The sequence below is a fragment of the Ovis aries genome, unplaced genomic scaffold (genome assembly GCF_016772045.2).
Source record: "Ovis aries strain OAR_USU_Benz2616 breed Rambouillet unplaced genomic scaffold, ARS-UI_Ramb_v3.0 scaffold_135, whole genome shotgun sequence".
Taxonomy (NCBI): domain Eukaryota; kingdom Metazoa; phylum Chordata; class Mammalia; order Artiodactyla; family Bovidae; genus Ovis; species Ovis aries.
Genome location: NW_024599803.1, coordinates 13,458 through 25,969, shown reverse-complemented (window position 1 = coordinate 25,969; position 12,512 = coordinate 13,458). Strand labels below are relative to the sequence as shown.

Below are 12,512 nucleotides of genomic sequence, written 5' to 3'. Positions count from 1 at the left end.
CCCTGGGGCTGGCAGTTACCTGTGGGGTCCCCAAGATTTCTTTGCAGACGAGGTCTCAAAGGTCCCCTTCGGCTTGGCTACCTAAGGCAAGACCCAGCTCCCGCCCCCAGTCCAAAGAGTGAGTGTGTGAGAGTGTGTGTGTGTGTGAGTGTGTCTGAGGTCGAGGGTGTGGTCGGTCGACTAGGGGCCGGGTGGATACCGAGACTGGAGGGGGAAGGGTGTGGAGGCCAGGGGTGGGAAGCCTGTGTGGTCCCCTTGATGTCTCTCTCTCCCACTTTCTCCATCTCCCTTACCTGGGGTTTCCGGCTCTTGACCTGTCTTGGTGCCGGTTGGTGTGTGTGTGTGTTTCTCTGGGTGTGTGTGTGTGTTTCTCTGGCTGTGAGTGCCTGCGCGCCTGAGTATGCGGTCCTATGTGAGGATGGGGCTGGGGCTGGGGCTGGGGTTGCGGCTAGGGGTGGGGCAGCCCCCTGGATTGCCTGAGCATGCCAAGAGACCCTCGGAGGGAGACCAGACGGTCATCTGGTTCCCTGTAAGCTGAATGGCTTACAGAGTGGCTCGCGGGCCACGCGTCAGGAGTTGGAGCCCCAGGCACCCACCCGGGGAGGGGCTGTGGCTGCGGGGACCCAAAACTTGGGACGCCGCTGCCTGCGAGGGCCACCGGCTGGAAGGCAGGTGAAGGCTCTGAGTGCGGTGGGGTGCAAGGAGCCAGGGGGAGGTGGGGCTTACGGAGGTAGCCGCGCCAGGGGCCGGGGGCTAAAGGAGAGGGGAGGCAAAAAGCCTACAGCACCCGGTATTTCCAGGCGGTCTCCCATCCATGTAATAACCAGTCCTGACCCTGCTTCGTTTTCGAGATCAGACAAGATCAGTCGCGTTAAGGGTGGTATGGCCATAGACGGAGGTGGCTGCAGCCCTAAAGAGCCCTGTGCTTCGTCTCCCTTTTGCTCAGACCTGCCTGCCGATCGGGACAGCTGGCCGCACCTCTCCACGGGCCGCACACTGTACTTGAGCTGCACGACCCGCGACCGGAATCCGGCCTGCCAGGGTCGGCAGCCTGGTGGCCGGCCGATGCCGCCCCGCCCTGCAACACCACCACCCCTGGTCAGCATCCGTTTGGCCTGGTCCGAGGGCTGGAGGGCTTCCTGGACCCCAAGCGGGTGGCTGGGCGTGCGCACCTGCGTGGGCTGGGGGATGGGGTGAGGGGCACGGAAATCTGGGCGCTCTCCCACCCTGGGCCTCTGCAGGCCAGCCCCCCCCCCCATTCGCTGCTCAGGGCCACGAGGCCGCGAGGTGTCTGGTTTGGCAGCCCGCAGCTGACCGCGGCTCAAGGTCTTGTGAGCCTCTGCTGGCCTAAGCGCAGCCCAGCCACGTCCCGGAGTGCCCTTCCTGTCGGGCACCTGCCCGGTGCCCAAATGCACCAGGAGCCACCAGCGTGGTCCACTGGAGAGCATCAGCCCCGCCTCTTCGCCCTAAGGAGGCCCACTTGCCCCATGCCGCCTGCCAAGCACAGGACCTTCCTGAGAGTGCAGTTGAGCAACAGGCAGGCACACGGACAGACACACAGACACTCGCACGCACTCACACCAAGTGAGACAGCCAGCCAGAGCACGTTTGTCAGCCAGAGCCAGAGTCATAGCACCTGTGAGAGGCTGGGTCAAGAGGAAGGGACCGGAGGCCGAGTGTCAGCAGACAAAAAGCCAGAAAGAAACGAAGGTTCAGAGACAGACTCGAAGATCGAAAGAGGGAGACAGACACGCATGCACACACACACACAGGCGCACACACACGCACACAGACACACATACACAGGCAGGCATAGATAGACAGAGGGAGACACAGACCGACTGACAGATGGAAAACAGGAGACAGACATGGGAGAGAGGATGGCATCCGATCAAAGACAGACCCACTGGCACAGACCGTGACACACCTCAGAGAGAGGCCATGCTTTTCCAAGGGAGGGGGCGTCAGCCTTGGGTGGGTCCCCAGCTGAATGCGGTGCCCTGGGGCTGGCAGTTACCCGTGGCGTCCCTAAGACTTCTTCGCAGCCTAGGTCTCAAAGCTCCCCTTCGGCTTGGCTACCTTAGGCAAGACCCAGACCCCATCCCAGGCTGAGGGAGGGGAGTGTGTGAGTGTCGGTGGGTGAGGGTGTGGTCGGGTTGGCTGGGGGCCGAGTGGCTACCCAGAAAGGAGAAGGGAGTGTGTGGACGTCGGGGGATGGGAAGCCTGTGTGATCCTCTTGATGCTTCTCTCCCTTCTTTCTCCATCTCCATTACCTGGGGTTTCCTGCTCTTGACCTGTCTTGGCGCCGGATGGTGTGTGTGTGTTTGTTTCTCTGGGTGTGAGTGTGTGTGTGCCAGAGTATGCTGTCCTGTGCGAGTTTGGGGCTGGGATTAGGGGTTGGGCTCGGGGTGGGGTTGGGGCTGGGGCAGCCTCTGGGATTGCCGGGGGATTGCCAATGGAGCCTCAGACAGAGACTGGATGGTCATCTGGGTTCCTGGAAGCTGAATGCGAAGGGGCTCGCGTGCTGCCTGGAGGCAACCCAGGTCTTTGTCTGGAGCCAGGGCCCCTGCCACCCACCCAGGGAGGGGCAGGGGCTGCAGGGACCCAACAGTTTTGAAGCCAGTGCCTGAGAGGCCCGCAGGCTGGCTGGCTGGCCGGCCAACCTGAAGGCAGGCGACGACTTTGAGTGTGGTGGGGTGCCATGGTCAGGGGCAGGTGGGGTTGGCGGCGCCAACCACGCCTGGGGGCCGGGGGCTAAAGGAGAGGGGAGGCAAAAAGATGACAGCACCCGGAATTCCCAAGGGGTCTCTCATCCAATTACTAACCAGTCCCGACCCTGCTTAGCTTCTGAGATCAGACGAGATTGGGCATGTTCAGTGTGGTATGGTTGTAGACAGAGGCGGCTGCTGCCAGGCGCCTAAGAGCCCTCCTTTTGGTTCTGGCCTGCCCCTCGGGAGAGCCGAGCGCACTTCTCCCCAGACCAAGCTCTGTACATGCGCAGCGACTGAACTCGGGCCAGGCAGGGCTGGCAGCGCAGCAGCCGATGGAAGCCGCCCCGACCCCGCACACCACCATCCGTGGCCAGCACCCGCCTGACCCAGCCTCGGGCCCAGAGGGCTTCCGGGACCACTGAGCGGCCTGCCGGGCGTGTGTGTGTGCGGGGGCTGTTGGTTGGGTTGAGGGCTGCAGAGGTCTAGGCGTTCTCCAACCCTGGGCTTCTGGAGCCAGGCCCCCGTTGGGCTGCACCCAACCCCCATCCATCTCGCTGCTCAGGGCCAGTTGGCCTCAGAGTTTTGTGGCTTCAGGGCCCACCGCTGCCTGCCACCCATGGTCCCCCGAGCCTCCTGCGGGCCTATGCGCAGCCTAGCCGGGGCCCTGAGCGCCCCTCCTGCCAGGGCACCTACCCAGTGCTCGGACCCACCGGGAGCCACAAGTTAGGTCGAACAGAGCGCGTCAGCCCCGCCCCTTCACCCTACTGAGGATCTATTTGCCCCTACGCCGTCCTCCAAGCATAGGGCTTTCCTGAGAGAGCAGAGGAGCGACAGGCAGGCAGTTGGACAGACACACAGACACTCGCACACACCCATGCGAAGTGAGACAGCCGGCTGCCGCAAGCTCGACAGCCAGAGTCAGATCCATAGCACCTGTGAGAGTCCAGGCCAGAGGAAGGGATGGGAGGCCGGGTGTGAGGAGACACAGAGGCAGAAAGAGACGAAGGTTCAGAGACAGACTCGAAGGCGCCGAGAGGGAGATGCAGGTGAGAGAGTAACAGGCAGGAAGGCCAGGGGTCTCCAAAAGGAGGAAACAGCCTGCAAGTGCGGCAGAAGGAAACAAACTAGCGATATTTTTTTCCTTCTCTATTCCAATTTAAAAGATTTCTCTTAAAATACTGTTGCCGTAATGACATCTGGTTTCACCTGAAGTTAACTATTCTCAAAACCTTGAGTTAACCAATGCATTTTTCTTATGGAAATGTTTGTCTTAAAGCTATGTTAATGTACTATGCATTTACCCCAGACTCTGTCTTCAAGTCGGCTCTGCCTAATGGCAAACTTGACAAACCAGTATGTTATACTCTGATATTGTTCCCCTAATCTATGTAAAAGAAACTATTTGCATAGTAATCTGCCCTTCTACAAGTTTCAAGTCAATCGTTTTATGGCCCAGGATGAACCATCTGGTGCTGAGATTATCCCAAAATGCATTTCATGGATGAGGGGCCTGGTGCCATTTTGAGTTTTAAGCCATTGCTTTCTTTCATTAAAAGTCTGCTAGTGACTATATAACATCCAGCTGAAGACTAGCAGGGGGGGTACTCTTTCTATCCCCTTCTGATGCCTGTCAGAAGCTTTCTCTACCTCTTTTATATTTATTAAAGCTTTATTACACAAATGCTCTGAGCGATCGAGCCTCGTCTCTAGCCCCAAATTGAATTCTTCTCCTCCTGAGGCCAAGAATTCCAGCGTCTGTTCGTTCAGCAACAACCTTTCACAGGTAGACAGACATGCACGTGCAGACACACGCGTGTGTACACACACACATTCGGAGGTAGAGACAGAGACAGGGAGACATAGAGCGAGTGACAGAGAGACAGAATACGGGAGACAGACACGGGAGAGAGGATGGCATCCGATCCGAGACAGACACACTGACACAGACGGTGACACAACTCAGAGGCCATGTGGAAGTAGCAGCTTCCCCAAGGTAGGGGGCATCAGCCTTGGGCCAGGCCCCGGCAGGATGTGGTGCCCTGGGGCTGGCAGTCACTTCTGGGGTCCCCAAGACTTCTTAGCAGGCGAGGTCTCCAAGGTCCCCTTCGGCTTGGCTTCTTTAGGCAAGACTCAGACGCCGCCCCCAGGCCAGAGTGTGAGTGTGTGTGTGAGTGTGTCGGTGGGCGAGGGTGTGGTCGGGTCGACTAGGGGCCTGGTGGATACCCAGAATAGAGGGGGGAATGTGTGGAGGTCGGGGGATGGGAAGCCTGTGTGGTCCTCTTGCTGTCTGTCTCTCCCTCTTTCTCCGCCTCCGTTACCTGGGGTTTCCGGCTCTTGACCTATCTCAGAGGCGGGGGTGTGTTTGCCTGCGAGGATGGTGCTGGGGTTGGGGGTGGGGCAGCCTCCGGGATTGCCTGAGGCTTGCCAAGGAAGCCTCAGACAGAGACAAGATGGTCATCTGGGTTCCTGGAAGCTGAATGCGGAGGGGCTTGCTGGCCGTGCCGAGGCAACCCAGGTCTGCGGCGGGAGTCCGGCTCGGCCACCCACCCGGGGAGGGGCTGGGGCTGCGGGGACCCAAGAGTTGGCACGCCGCTGCCTGCGAGGGCCGCCGGCTGGAAGGCAGGCGACCCCTCTGAGCGCGGTGGGGTGCTAGGGGCCAGGCACTGGTGGGGGCTTGAGGCGCCAGCCGCACTGGGTGGCCGGGGCTAAAGGAGAGGGGACGCAAAACGCCTACAGCAGCCGGTATTCTCAGGCGGTCTCCCATCCAAGTACTAACCCGTCCCGACCCTGCTTAGCTTCCGGGATCAGGCACCTTCAGGGTGGTATGGCCATAGACGGAGGCGGTTACCGCCAGGCGCCCTAAAAGCCCTGCTCTGCGCCTCCCTTTCGCTCAGACCTGCCTGCCGGTTGGGCCAGCCGGCCGCACCTCTCAACAGGCCTTGCACTGTACCTGAGCCGCAAGAGCCGCGACCGACGCCGCCTGGCCAGGGTCGGCAGCCCGGTGGCCGGCCGACGCCGCCCCGGCCCTGCACACCGCCACCCCCGGCCAGCACTCGCCTGGCCCAGGAGGGCTTCCGGCACCCCAGGCGGGCGCCGGGGCATGCGTGCGTGCCGGGGCTTGGGGTTGGGGTGGGGGTCGAGGAGGTCTTGGCGCTCTCCCACCCTGGGCCTATCCAGGCCCGCCTTGCTCGGCGGCTCCCTCCCCCCGCCCCCCCCCCGCCCCCCCACCCCGCGCCATCCTGTTCTCTGCTCAGGACCATGTGGCCCCGGAGGTGTCTGGCTTCGGGGCCTGCTGCTGCCTGCGGCCCGCGGTCCTCTGAGCTTCCTCCGGGCCTAGGCACAGCCCAGCCGGGGCTTGGAGCGCCCATCCTGCCCAGTATCTGCTCGGTGCCCAAATGCAACCCGAGCTACCAGCGCAGTAGACCGGAGAGCGTCAGCCCCGCCCCTTCGCCCTACCGAGGACCCCCTTGGCCCACGCTGCCTGCCAAGTACAGGACCTTCCTGAGAGAGCAGATGAGTGACGGGCAGGCACACGGACAGACACACAGACACTCGCACTCACCCACGCCAGGTGAGACAGCCGGCCGAGGCAAGTTCATCAACCAGAGCCAGAGTCCTAGCACCTGTGTGAGGCCGGGGCCAGAGGAAGGGACGGGAGACACAGAGGCAGAAAGAGACGAAGGTTCAGAGACGGACTCGAAGACTGCGAGAGGGAGATGCAGGCAGACAGACATGTCCGCGTGCACACACGTACACGCACACTCACACAGAGAGGCATAGATGGAGAGACAGAAACACAGAGCAACTGACAGACAGAAAACTGGAGACAGACACGGGAGAGAGGATGGCATCCGATCCGAGACAGACACACTGGCACAGATCTTGACACACCTCAGAGAGAGGCCATGCAGAAGAAGCAGCTTCTTCAAGGGAGGGGGAGTCAGCCTTGGGCCCGGCCCCAGCGGGGCTGGCAGTTACCCGTGGGGTCCCCAAGACTTTTTCACAGCAGAGGTCTCAAAGGTTCCCTTCGGCTTTGCTACTTAAGGCAAGACCTAGCCCCCACCCCTAGGCCAGAGGGTGAGTGTGTTGGTGGGCGAGGGTGTGGTCAGCCGACTGGGGGCCAGGTGGATACCCAGAAAGGAGGGGGCAGGGTGTGGAGGCCGGGGTTTGGAAGCCTGTGTGGTCCTCTTGCTGTCTCTCTCCCTCTTTCTCCATCTCCCTTACCTGGGGTTTCAGGCTCTTGACCTGTCTGGGTGGCGTGTGTGTGTGTGTGTGTGTGTGTGTGTGTGTGTGCACGCATGCAAGGGGCTGGGTGTTTTCAGGCTCGTGTGTGTGTGTGTGTGTGTGTGTGCGCGCGCATGCGAGGGGCTGGGTGTTTTCAGGCTCGTGTGTGTGTGTGTGTGTGTGTGTGCACACGCATGCGAGGGGCTGGGTGTTTTCAGGCTCGTGTGTGTGTGTGTGTGTGTGTGCGCGTGCGCATGCGAGGGCTGCCAGGCCGTGTGTGTGTGTGTGTGTTTTCATGCTCGTGTGTGTGTGTGTGTGTGTGTGTGTGCGCGCATGTGAGGGGCTGGGTGATTTCAGGCTCTTTGTGTGTGTGTGTGTGTGTGTGTGTGCGCATGTGCGAGGGCTGTTTTCAGGCTCGTGTGTGTGTGTGTGTGTGTGTGTGTGTGTGTTTGCATGCGAGGGGCTGGGTGTGAGACTGGGGCTGGGCTTGGGCCTGGGCTTTGGGCCGGGCCGGCCACAGTTCAAGTTTCTTCTATGGACTCTCTTATTTTTACATTTATCGAGTCTTCTACTTAAGAGTGGCCTCTATGTTTTACATGCTTGCTCTCCTTTTCTAATTTTCTGTTCCTGTTATTTTGTAGGTTAAGTTAGGAATGTTTATAGTCTTGATACCCACTAGATAAATTTTAAAACAACACACAATGATAAAAACCCAAAAAACCTGAAATAAAAGGATCGAAATGTTCTCTATTTAATTTTTGTGAACTGAATGTTGGTGAGAAATTATTTCCTCCTTATATAGGTAACACTCATTTCATATATTGTTTTCCTAAAATGAAAGTATCACCATAATTAAGATTATCATTCATTAATATTGTTCTTTCAGGCAGCTTTAGAATTTGGAAATATTCATTTCCAAATGAATATTAAAGGAAAAATACATTTCCTTTATTTAACAAATATATATATATACACACACATACGTACACTGGGCAGTCATATTGTGCTAGACAGTATGTTAAGTGCTGAGTGATACAACGATCATTAAATCCTGTTTCTGCCTTTCCATGGCTCACTGACTAAGCACAGGAACACAGAGATACAGTACTCTGGGTGCATCAAGTGTGCAGTGACTTTGCACCTTAAGGGATGAAGAGAGAGAAATTGATAGGAGGATTGATCTGAATCCTGAAGATCATAGGACCCTTCAACCCCAGGTTAAAGTTTTGATTTCCTTAAGGAAAATAAAAGGGGTATTCTTGGAGCTAGCATTTTGTTTAAATTTTCTAATTATTTCCAAATTTGAAATTTGAGAGTCTTAGCAGGATTCCTGTTGAGGAGGTAAGTGGGTTTTGTTGACTTCCAAGCAGAAAATTTTCCTGTGTGGTTAGTTGCTTTAATATGGCCATCATCTTTATTTTATTTAATTGAAGTATAGTTAGTTTTTAATGCTGTATTAACTTCTGCCATACAGCAAAGTGACTCAGTTATATATATGTATATATATGTGTTTTGTTGCTCAGTCACTGTATACATTCTTTTTAATATTCTTTTTGATATAGCTTATACCAGGATATACCAGAATCTGGTTCTCTGTACTATGTAGTAGGACCTTCTTATTTATCCATTCTGTATGTAATAGCTTATATCTGCCAACCCCAACCTCTCACTCCATCTCTCACGTCCATACATGACTACTGGAAAACCATAGCCTTGACTAGATGGACATTTTTTGACAAAGTAATGTCTCTGTTTTTTAATATGCTATCTAGGTTGGTCATAACTTTCCTTCCAAGGCATAAGCGTCTTTTAATTTCTTGGCTTGCAATCACCATCTGCAGTGATGTTGGAGCCCCAAAAAATTAAGTCTGACACTGTTTCCTCTGTTTCCTCATGTATTTCCCATGAAGTGATAGGATCAGATGCCATGATCTTCGTTTTCTGAATGTTGAATTTTAAGTCAACTTTTTCACTCTCCTCTTTCACTTTTACCAAGAGGCTTTTAGTTCCTCTTCCCTTTCTGCCATGGGGTGGTGTCATCTGCATATCTGAGGTTATTGATATTTCTCCCGGCAATCTTGATTCCAGCTTGTGCTTCTTCCAGCCCAGCGTTTCTCATGAGTCTTGCATAGAAGCTAAATTAGCAGAGTGACAATATATAGCCTTGTCGTACTCCTTTTCCTATTTGGAACCAGTCTGTTGCTCCATGTCCAGTTCTAACTGTTGCTTCCTGACCTGCATACATGCTTCTCAAGAGGCAGGATGAACCTAATATGTACTACCTTGTTGCTTTGTAATTTCCTTCTTGATTTTCTTGTTGACCCGTTGGTTTTTTAGTAGCATATTGTTTCAGTTCAGTTCAGTTGCTCAGTCATGTCCGACTCTTTGCAACCCCATGGACTGCAGCAGGCCTCTCTGTCCATCACCAACTCCCGGAGTTTACTTCAACTCATGTCTATTGGAGTTGGTGATGCCATCCAACCATCTCATCCTCTGTCGTCCTTATCCTCCTGCCTTCAATCTTTCCCAGTGTCAGGGTCTTTTCTAGTGGGTCAGTTCTTTGCATCGGGTGGCCAATGTATTGAGATTTAGCTTTGCATCAGTCCTTCCAATGAGTATTCAGGATTGATTTTTAGGATGGACTGGTTGATCTCCTTGCAGTCCAAGGAACTCTCGAGTCTTCCAACACCACAGTTCAAAAGCATCAACTCTATGGTGCTCAGCTTTCTTTATAGTCCAACTCTCACATCCATACATGACTAGTGGAAAAACCATAGCTTGACTAGATGAACCTTTGTTGGCAAGTAATATCTCTGCTTTTATTATGCTGTCTAGGTTGGTCATACCTTGTCTTCCAAGGAGCAAAGCATCTTAATTTCATGGCTGTCACCATCTGCAGTGATGCTAGAGCCCCCAAAATAGCCTGTCACTGTTTCCACTTTTTTCCCACTATTTGCCATGAAGTGAGGCGGGCCATGATAGGCCCTGAATGGGAGTTTTCAACTTCCTCACTTTTCATTTTCACCAAGCCCCGGCAGTTCGCTCCGGCGCCATAAGGGTGTTATAGCCCTATTGAAGCCAGGACATTTCTCTTTGGCAATCTTAAGGCCAGCTTGTGCTTCTTCCAGCCAGCGGGCTGATGACTCTGCCAGGCGGCGTAAGCAGGGTCTATACAGCCTTGTCGTACTCCTTTCCTTATTTGAACCAGCCTGTTGGCCCATGTCCAGGCACCTGTCCTGACCGAAAGGGAGGGCAGAGCAGGTGGCTTTTATCCGCTTGCTTTAGTCTCCGTCATCAGGCTCAAACAGTTCTAAAGGTGCATATTCCAATTCTCCAGGCTCACATTTTAGATTTGGATGGGGACCATCCTGTTTACCTTTTGCTGGTCCTTTGTCATATTGCTTTACAATCTTTTTTCCATTTTGTGCTGTCTTCCAGTGTGTGTGTTGTGTGTGTACTGTTGGCTTATCATTTCAACTAATGTCCCTTGGACTGCAGCCTGCGTCTCTTCTTCCATGGACCCTCAGGCTGATTCTTTAATGTCCAGCCCTAAGGGTTCTTCTGAACCTGTGGTTTCTCAGGTCTCATATCTCTGTGCATGCAGGTTCCTTTACCAGATAGCACCAGCTTGATAGTGCTTTTGATCTGTAACATGTTCTAAAAAAAAGAAAAAGAATATGCATATTCTTATTCTCCATGCTCACATTTTATGATTATGATGTCCCTATTTTACATCTTCATGTTTATCCTTTTGCTGGTCCTTGTGTTATCATTGCTTTCACAAATACTTTTTTTTTTCTTTTTCATTTTTATGTGTGTGTGTGTGTGTGTGTGTGTGTGTGTGTGTGTGTGTGTGTGTGCTAAGTTGCTTCGATCATGTTCAACTATATGTCCCTATGGACTGCAGCCTGACAGTCTCTTCTGTCCATGGGATTCTCCAGGCATGAATTCTGGAATGGGTTGCCATGCCCTCCAAGGGAACTTTCCAACCCAGGGTTTGACCCCAGGTCTCATATCTCTTGCACTGGCAGGCAGGTTTTTTACCAGTAGCACCAGCTGGGAAGTGCTTTTGATCTGTATACTGGCTGATTTAAATAATTTCCTTCCCAATTGTGATTTCCTCTTTCAGATATCATCTTGCTTCTTTTTTCTGTAGAGATGACCCTTTGATATTTCTTTTAGAATAGGCTTAGTATTCTTTTAGTTTTTGCTTGTCTGAGAAATTATTATTTCTCTTCCTGTTCTAAATGATAATCTTGCTGGCTAGAATATTCTAGGTTGCAGATTTTTCCCTTTGAATGTTTTGAATATATTTTGCTGCTCCCTTTCTCTAGAAAACTTTATCAGTGTTTCCATAGAGAAATCAGCTGATAGCCTTATGGAGGTTCCCTTGTAATTAGCTGTTTGCTTGTCTCTTGCTGGGTTTGGAATCCTCTCTTTAACTTTTGTCATTTTTATTATGTGTTGATGTCTGTTTGGGACCTTCTGTGCTTCCTGTTCTGGATTATCTTTCCTTCTTTAGGTTTGGGAAGTTTTCAACCAGAATTTCTTCAAATATATTTTCAATCTCCTTTTCTCTTTCTTCTCCTTTTGGAATGCCTCTTGGCGTAGATTACCCTGTTTTATATTATCCCATATGCTGTGCTGTACTTAGCCACTCAGTCTTGCCCAACTCTTTGTGACCCCATGGACTGTAGCCCACCAGGCTCCTCTGTCCATGGGGATTCTCCAGGCAAGAATACTAGAGTGTGTTGCCATGCCCTTTTCCAGGGGTCTTTGAATCCAGGATCAAACCCAGATCTTCTGCATGCAGATGGACCCTTTACTGTCTGAGCCACCAGGGAAGGTGGGGCAGTGGTTGGCTCCCAGTTGGCAGTCCCTTGGTGAAGGTGGCTGGCTGTACCAGGGGATGAGGACAGTGATCGGGGCTGTGTCACGGGACCCTTGTTGGTGGGCTGCTTATGCTCCCAGGAATGGGGGGCAGCAACTCGTCTCTGCTCTCAGGACCCTCTGCAGTGGCAGATGGAAGCCCATATCATCCTGTAGGTTTCTTATATTTCATTTTTCCTTTTCATTTTGACTTTCTGTCTGCTATTTTTGATTGGGTAATTGTCTGCTATTTTGATTGGGTAATTTCCATTATTCTATCTTCCAGATCACTTATTCTTTCTCTGTATTTGTCATCCTGCTATTCATTCTCATGAGCTCAGTTTCATCTCAGCAATAAGTTGTCTAATTTTTCTTGGCTCCTCCTTATAGTTTCTAGTTCCTTTTTACAGTTATCTGCATTTCTGTTGATAGCCTTTCTTAATTCTTTCAGTATTTCATTTCTTCCATTATTAGACTGAAGAAGTCTGTTTCATTGTTCTTTCAGGGTAATTCTCTTGATATTTTAACTAAGAGTGGTTCCTCTGCTTCTTCATTTTTATATTTCTCTTCCTCTGTGAGTTTAGGAGAAACCAATCTACTGTAGTCTTGGAGGACTATGTATATGTGGGAGCATCCCTTCGTAGCATGTGTGGGTTTAATTTTTTGGAGGGGTGAGGGCTGGTTTTGCTGTCTCTTTTTTCAGCATGT

The 12,512-nt window shown here is 52.8% G+C and overlaps 1 pseudogene; it reads right to left on the bottom strand.

Moving 5' to 3' along the window:
- Window positions 1–5,438: 5,438 nt before the first annotated feature.
- Window positions 5,439–5,547, bottom strand: LOC121818472 (5S ribosomal RNA; annotated as a pseudogene).
- Window positions 5,548–12,512: the final 6,965 nt, after the last annotated feature.